The sequence below is a fragment of the Vanellus vanellus genome (assembly GCF_965231255.1).
Source record: "Vanellus vanellus genome assembly, chromosome: 23".
Lineage (NCBI taxonomy): Eukaryota > Metazoa > Chordata > Aves > Charadriiformes > Charadriidae > Vanellus > Vanellus vanellus.
The window spans coordinates 5,424,250-5,432,769 of NC_138928.1; positions in this window are offsets into that span (position 1 = coordinate 5,424,250).

Below are 8,520 nucleotides of genomic sequence, written 5' to 3' on the forward strand. Positions count from 1 at the left end.
TTCCTCCCTGGCGTGTGTGCCTCATGCCAGCCTGGGGTTTTGGGGACGTGGGACACGTGGGTGCTGCGCCCGGGTGCCGGCAGGGGGAACTGCGCATCCGGCATCGTGGCCGCGCTGCGGGCGCTGGGACACGCGTGGGACTGGGGCTGCCACGGACCGTGCCCCGTCCCCGCTGTCGCCTCCGCGCCGGCAGCCCCGGGGTGCGCGGTGGGTGCTGCACTGGGGCTTACGGCTGTGGGGCCGCTGAGCCTAAGCTGGGCTGCGGCATTTGTGGGAGAGGAGGAAATGATGACACCCCCGGATGCCTTCCTCCTCCTCCTCCTCCTCCTGCTCCTGCTCCCGGGGGTGAAGAAGCAGTGGAGGGGCTGCCAGGGTGGGCAGCGTGTGGATGGGGATGTGCAGGCACAACTGGATGAGTCCTGCTGGGTTCCTTGACTCCAAACCATCACTTTTCTGCTTCCCGCGTGTGGGGCTGTTCCCTGGGGGCCTCGGGGCTGGGGGGGGTGGTGGGGACCCCCGAGCATCCCGCCGGTGAGTTTGCAGCCCCTGAGCTGAGGCTGGCGGTGGGAGTACGGGCGCACTGCCCACGAGCTTTGCCAAACCACAGAGCAGGAAGGCTCTGAGCCCGCGATACAAAAGGCTTTATCTGATTATTTGTTTCATTATTTCACATTCAGAGCCGGGTTACTTTTCTTTTCGCTCTGACCGATGGAGCTGCGTTTTCTTACAGCGCCGGCTGACCCAGCCTTGCGCTGCTGCTGCCGCCGGGGCTGCCGAAACCTCTCATTGACGCAGCTGTGGGGAGCCCTGGACCACACGAGATCCCTGGGGCGAAGCGGCCGGCTGTTCTGCCCCTGCACCTCCTGGGATGGGGCAGTAAGTGCTGGGGGTGGGGGCGTGGGGAGGGTAGCGGGGGGGGGGGGGGGGTGTCTCCCAGCCTTTCCTCCTCTGCCGGAGAGGGTTCTGGTGCCCCGGGTGCCTTTGGGCCTTTTACGGCTATTGAGATGTGGGGTGGGATGTGCACCCGTAACGCAGGTTGGCTGTGGTCGGGCTGTGATGCAGATGATGGAGGTTTTGGACCAGCCGTGGTGAGCTGGAAGGGGTGCCCTGATGCTCCCCCCCAGCTACTGGGAGCTCCTTTGCTCAAACCACATCTTCAGCCCTGGCTCTGATGCTCCCTCTTGCTGGGTTTAATGGGACGCAATGCAATAGGCTTTCCTCGCTCCACCTGCAGGAGCACCGGGGGGTATTTTCAATCTGCATTTGGGCAAAATTCAGCCTGAATGTGCTCCAAAGCTCACACGCCCCTGCTATGGGTTTTGGAGTGCTGCACCAGACCCCAGGGCTGTGTCCGGCTGCTCCTGTGGGACCCCCACTGCTAATGGCAGAGCGAGGCCGGTCCTGGGGGCTTCCCCAGCATCACCCCAGTTCTGAGCAGCGCATCAAAGCTGTTCCTTCGAGAGTTTCTTGGCCTGGGAGCATCCCGCGTTGGCCCAGGTAAGACCTGCTCGCCCTGCCCGGGAGCCCCGGGTCGTGCAGCCCCAACCTGTGACAGCCGCTTCAGACGGACGAACCTTTTCCCTAGGTCCCGTTACGTTTTCCTTTGTGCCTTTGCTTTAAGTGTATCTTCACAGAAGTCAGCCTTGTGACCTCTCGCTGCCCCTCCAGCTCAAGCAGGGCAGTGGTGGCACCGACCACGTGGCACTTGCGCCGGGAAGGCTCAGGAGCGCTCACCCTGTTGCTGGCAGGTACGTGGGCTGCTCCGAGCAGCGCCGCCGCGGGATGCTGCTGCGCGAGCGGGCAGGAGGGAACCAAGTCAAATCCCACAAAGGCACCGCGAGATGGGAGCTGGAGGTGGGTGAGAAGAGAAGCTTTGGCGACCTCCTTCAATCCCACTCACAACAGCCGAACAGGGAGGAGGAGCGGTTTCTTTAGCTGCCAAGTTCCAAAACAGTGAGTTAATACCTAAAACCCCGGCAGTAAGTCACGTCTGTTTGCATGATGCTGTGCGCTGTACCGAAGCGGAAACGTGGACGGTATAAACATGCGCAGCACGGAGAGGTGTGAAGCACAGGCAGATTTTTCCGGGGGCTCAGCCCGCAGCCGCTGTTAGCTCTGACGGGCTTGCCGCAGGTTCAACGTTTTGGAAAAAAAAAAAAAAAAGATAATTTTATAAACAAACGTAATCCTAGTAATAAAAACCCAACCTTGTCTCAGGGGTGGGGGGGGGAGTGGTGGTGGGGGGCTGAGGTTCAAGTTTCCTTTACTACCGAGAGGCTGTTCTGGAAATCACAGTGCTTACTGACACAAATCTCAACTCCAGTGGGAAGATTTGCGGCTTGAAATGTTTTCTGTCTGGGTTTGGGGAGGGAAGAGCGGAGCGGAGGGGGCCCCGACGGCCGCCCAGCCGCCCGCCCGGGGGGGGGATCGCTCCCAGGGCTGCACAACCCCCCCTTTTTGGCGTTGGCATTGAAGGCGGCAGCGAGGAGCAGCTCTCCCGGGGGTCGCAGCATCCCGGGCTCTCCCGCGTGTCCCTGCTCCCGGCTCCGGGGTTGGATGGCATCACCCCCCTCCACCCACCGCTTCTCCCTCCCGCCCCAGCAGAAATCCCTCTTCGGAGGGGCCGTGCGCTCGCCGCAGCACGCCAGACTCTTTCTTTCTGTCACTGCTTTCACAGCGTCTGTCTAGGTGGATAAAAACAGAGGTCTGTTTTCTGTGAAGCTGTTGATACTAAAAGGAATAGCTGGGTCAGTGTGGGCGTCGGGTGAGAACTGAGACTTACGCAGGGCGGTATTTGGTTGCTTCAGGTTTGAAAGCAAAATTTTTAGACAGATTTGTTCACAAAGCGCTGTAAATAAATAGGCTGAAGAAAAGAGGAGAGGGCAGCGGCGAGCTGGGGCAATGCTCGGCGCCGTCCGCTCACCGGTGTCGGGTGAGGATGAAAAAAAGCAGCGTGAAGGAATCCCCGCTTGTTTGGGGGAGACGGGACTGGTGCTGTGCCTCGTGCTGGGGGAGACCACTCGAAGGGGAGCCAGGATGGGGAGCATCCGCACGGGGGTGCTCTGCATCCCCCGGGCTTTATCGCATCAGAGCTTCATCCCCGGGGGGATCTGCGGTTTGTCTCTGCAGTCAGGAGGGCTCCCTCGGGGGGGCGGGGGGAAGCTGCGGCCCCATCTCGCCGCTGCTCGGGGAGCCCCAGGGCACCGGGTGCTGGGAACCCCCGCAGCTCGGCCGCCCTGCGTGCCGGGGGGGACACCGGCGACTTGAATAAGGCTTTTCTTCTTTTCCCACCTCTTGCAGTGGAGATGCTCTGAAACCGCAAGTAATTTGGAAAGAGGAGGAAGTTGTCCGGAGCTGAATTCGTGAAGGTCTTGATTTCCTCCTCGGTAGCTTGGGCTGGTAAATAACAACACTACAATCTCTGTACACCTGTACTGAAGTCACCCGGTTCATCCTGACCTTTGCTTGACTTAAAAGAAGGCATAGATGGCTGATATCAACTAGAACCTGAAGATGAGCCACCAAGATAAAGGGCAACGAGATAAGCATGCGAGAGTCTCTCTTGCTAACTCACTTTCCAGCCTAACTGGAAACTGGCAGTGGTGGCGCAGACAGCAACATCCCACACTGACCGTCTGGAGCCTGGTGACAACTGGCAGTGCTTTTGGGTGACGATGATGAATGGAGACTGCTGTGGTGGACCAGTGCCTTGGCAGCACGGGGATGCGTGCTTCCACCCAGCCCGGCAGGAGGGGCCAGCCGGCTCGGCTTCCACCAAAGCGTGCCCCTTCTTGCAGCAGCAGCAGCAGCAGGCTCCTTGGCCATCGCTCTTACTCTTACTCTGGTCCTAGAACCAGGACCCACCGCCGGCCACCCTTCCCGCTGTCTGCTCACGCAGTCCTCCAAAGACCACTTTCCCGTCACCCTGCGTTTGTCTTCAGCTTTGGACGAATGTGACGGAGAGACCGCAGCGGGCATCCCTGGCTTCGAGGGCTGTAGTTTGTAGCTCTGGAGACAGGAGGTGCCTGGGCCCAAGCCAAAGGACAAAAGCAGCCTGCAGCTTCCTTCCTTGCGGCTTCCCACCAGCCAGGACTTGCCTCTGAACTTCATTTAAGCTCTTCTGGGAGCGCTCAGGACCATTTTCCTCTTATGTTTGGGTGGTGACTGAACTCCTTGGTGCCTCTTTCCTCGTTCATCCCTGTGCTGCTGTGGGACCTCTGACTTTGCCCTCACCCCCGGGACGCTGGCACCAGGCTGGCTTCGTTTGACTCCGCGTCCTAGGCAGCCTCCTGCCCTGGCTCGGACCCAGCCGTGGAGAGCCTTTGAGTAGGTTCCTCTCCATCCCTGGTGTCCGGAGCGTGCTGAGACAGAGCTGGTGAGGAGGGCTGACCTTCGCCTCCGGGGAGCCCCGGCTGAGCTGATGCTCGCGCAGCCCTCCCTCTCGGGGCTGGGTGCCCTGAGCGAAACACGGCCCTCCCCCTCACCAGCGCACTTTCACAATTGCAAATTAAAGCTCTCGGGTATCCAACTGCATCCCGTGCTGCCGTAGATGCTGAAAGGATGTGGTTTGTGCCAATGGTTGTGTCTTGTTTTGGAGCTGAAGCTGCAGAATTCAACCTGAATTTAGATTTGGTGTAACCTTTTAGCATCCTCGTCCATCACGTAATCCGTGTACGTATGTGCTGTGATGTAGCTGCCCAACGCTTCGCACAAAGTCAAGGGGCTGTACCTGTGACCTGCTGACTCTGAAGGAATATGTGAAAGATTCACCGCAACATTTTTAATTTTTAGTAGTTAGTAGGAAAATAAACCCTCTCTCCTCACCCCACCTTCTTATTTTTAGTAGCAAACTTCCTGCTAAGGAAAAAAAAAAATACATATTTTTCACTATTGAGGGGATTGGTTTTGATAAAAAGTCTGGCCCTGCTCCAGGTAGATGATCAGCGTTTGCTGCTGCCGGAGAGATGAATCACGACGATCTCTGTTTCCTCGTCTGTCGATGCGAGAGATAGCTGCTGCTCTCGCAAGGGCAGAGGCGAGGCCGGGGGACATGATGGCACTGTGTCTCCCCCTCCTCCAGACGTGGCTGCAGCGGCGGTTTGCTGCACTCCCACAGCGTTGGTCAACCCTGGACAACCCCAGAAGGACAAAGTGTCCTCGGGGCCCGGGTGGCCGTGCGGGACAGGAAGGCGCGTTGTGCAATTGGGAGCGGAGGAGCGCTGCGCGTGCCCTCGGTCTGCCGCTGGCAAGGATCATGGCTGGGAGTAGATGTGTCTCCATGCACGGGCTCTCAGCGCTGGGAGCCTTCTCGAAATCTAGTGGAAGTTCACCGTGATCTTCTGTTGGCCGAGTACGCTCTGACTTAGGTTGTGTTTCTGTCCCGGGTCAGTTTGCACCCCGGGTACAGCTGGTGGTAAGCTGGACAATTTAGACAAGCAAAACTCTGAAAAAATCAGAGGGTGGTTGTATTTTTTCTAAGAATTGGGATTGGGTGTATCGGGGGGGGGGATATGTCAGGATTTCCCGCTGCGGAGTCGGGATGAAGCGCGCTGGCACAGCTAAACTGCTTAATGCTCAGAAATAGCAGATTGGTGAAGGAGCCCTTAGCATCAGGCTTGCTTGAACCGGGGCTCAGAGGGGTTCTGCTGAAGGCTTGCTGGAGCGGGCTGTGAAATGGCAGGCAGCGGTGGCCGAGGGGTTAAACCCGGCTGGAAAAGTGAGGTGCCCAGGAACAAAATGTGCTTTTCGCTAACAGTAGGGCGCTCTCCACAAATTGGCCTATTGGGTTAGAACAGGCCCACGGGAATCCTGCTCTAGGCTTTGGCAGCACCTTCTCCAGCCAGGAAAGGCAAAGCTGTTCCTCGCTGCTCGGGAAATCGGAGCAAGTGTGGCTGAGGCAGCGGTGGGAAGCGGCGAGCAGGTTATGGAGAGGGTGTGCAAGATGTGCCGATGGCAGCAGTGGGGGTCAGGATTGCAACAGAATTCAGGAAATGAAGTTTCAGCTCAGGAAAAAAAGAAATTTGGCATTACTGCCAGGAAAGGAACCTCGTAGTCCAGCTCCATCGTCTGGAGCAAAGAAGAGTATTTTGTTGCTTCAGGGTGTGATGAAATGGTGGAGAGACCCTGCCAAGAGGCAAAAGGCAGCCCATTGCGGAAGGCAGAGGTGGCAAACGAGAACTGGCTGGGTTAAACCGCCGAATTTGCCATCCCTGTCTAACTGAGGATGTCTACCTGCGTTGTGGACAGGAATCTCCACCTCCTCTTCCATCAGCAAGCCCAGGGAAGCGCTCTGATGTAAGCGTCTGAAGAGCCGGCATGGATGGGAACCACTTCAACCAATTCCCTTCCTCTGCATCATCACCTAATAGCCCCGAGCGTGAGTCAGTGAGCGCATCTGTACCGCACTCTTTCACAAATTAATAGACTGCCAGTTGGGATAGGACCCAAAAATGTCACGGCCTTCGTGCATCTCTGCAGCATCACGTTCTCAGTCCGCTGCTTCTTGTGAACCACCCCGGGGCTGAGTTTCAGTATCAGGAGCTGAATCCTTCCCAAAGCCTCAGGACGTATCAGGATAAAGCGATTTAGCGCAAAGGGGGAAAAGCAAGCGGCTGCTGTTCCTGTTAGGTGGCTGCTCCTCCAGCCTGCCGTGGGGCTCAGTATCGCTGAGGGTAACCAGTCCTTAGTCATTGCGAAACCGCTCGCACGCGGAGGAGACGCAGGCAGAAGGTGCTGGGCTCCCCGGCGGGTGGTGGGGTGCGCTGGGGGCTCGGCTGGCGGCAGAGCCCAGCTCGCCGCATGGGAAAGGAGCTTCACTGAAACCAGGCGCCTTTCTGAGAACCAGCCCCGTCACTCCCAAGTGTCTCCGCAGCCCCACACAACCCCCCTTCACCGGCTGCAGGTGCGACCGGGGGCATTGCTTGGCTTCGCTTACCCCATAGCCCCTTTCATCACTGAGTTTCGTTCACTTTCTGCTCTCAACGGTGTCTGCGGCAGCAGCAGACATGGTGCAGTGCCTCCTCCGGGTGTGCGCGCTGAATCCCTTCGTCCTGCCGGGATGCCCATCTCCACCGGCCACGTGCGTTACCCGGGGGAGTCTGCGACGGGGAGTGTGGGGGCTGTGGTCCCACTGGTTCCCCATCGCCGTCCTGGTGCTGTGCCTGGAGAGGGAGACGGGTGGCTGCTGAAGCTCTGCACTGGAGTGCTGGACCCTTACTGGTAAACAGCAGCGCTGGTGAAGCAGGGTGGCAACGGCCTCACTGCCGTCAGTCTGCTGCTTTGTTGATAAGAGCTTTTTTTTTTGTCGGGGGGGAATATTAACCTACACTTCTTCTTTCTATTTGGCTTGTGTCTTCCTGCGCTGTTGGAGAGTGGACGAGTTTGTGACAGGAACCTGCAGAGCTCAGGAAAGGGCTCGGACAAACTCTGGTGTTAGTGGAGAGAAGAAGCATTGATGTTGGGGCAGCTGGTGAAATCCTTCCTCCCGAATAATCTGCCCTCAAACTTTAAAGCCTGCAGAAAACTGATGGCTGAGCTTTCACAGGGGACAAAGTGACAGCGGAAGAGCTGTTTGACTTCCTAGAGAAGCGAGGCCTGCCCCTACGCAACCTACAGCGGTGTGGGGCATAACCTATAGCGGTGCTCCGGGCTCTGTCCCGGCGAGGGGCGCGGGCAGGACCAGCGCTGCCATTGCAGCTGTCGAAGCTCCTTGAAAGCGAGAGCACCCGCTCAGCAGCCTCACCTGCGGTCCCTATGGGAGCCCCACTTACCCCCCCGCAACGCTGAGACCGAAAAGGCTCCTGGCGATGCCGAGAGCGGAGCAGCCCCTTCCACGCCGTGGGGCGAAACACGCGTGCCTCCGCACACCTCTCGCTATGAGACAGCCGGAGCTGCCGCTCCTCCGCCTTACGGGTAAAGCCAGAGCACAGATGAATAGGTGTCAGGCTGTGATTTCACTTGCTGAAATACCGAAAGCGGAGCCCCACGGGGAGGGGTGGGACGTGCCGGGTCCCCGGGCTTGAAGGGATGCTCGGGGGATGGCGTCCTGCCCTCCGGCCATGCCCTAGCGGGTCCACGGGGTGGGAGATGGAGATGAGCCCTTCCCAGAAAGCAGGTCGCTGAGCACCGAAAGCGTGGCTGCGGCGAGCGGGACGCCGGCGGCATCACGGTCCCGGCTTTAGTAATCCCGTGTCCTCCTGCTCTGGTATCAGTGCAGATGAGATAAGAAAGTGGCAGCCTGCGGAGCCGGGGCCGTGGCTCCCCTTGGGGAACGCGTGAGCCCAGCCGGGGCACGCTGCCCTGTTTTCGCTGCTCCACCTGACCTCTTTCATGACAAAAGCCCCGATTTTGGTCACGTGCTGCTAAAATCTAGGACGCAGAGAGGCATGAGGCACGTGGGGCTGCGTGGTACAGCAAGTTAAAATTAAATAACAAGCGTTAACTATAACCACAGCCGAAATCAGGAAAGTTCTGAAAGCTGATGCAATTTAAAAATAGTTAAAACAGAGCTTGCTTGTTTTG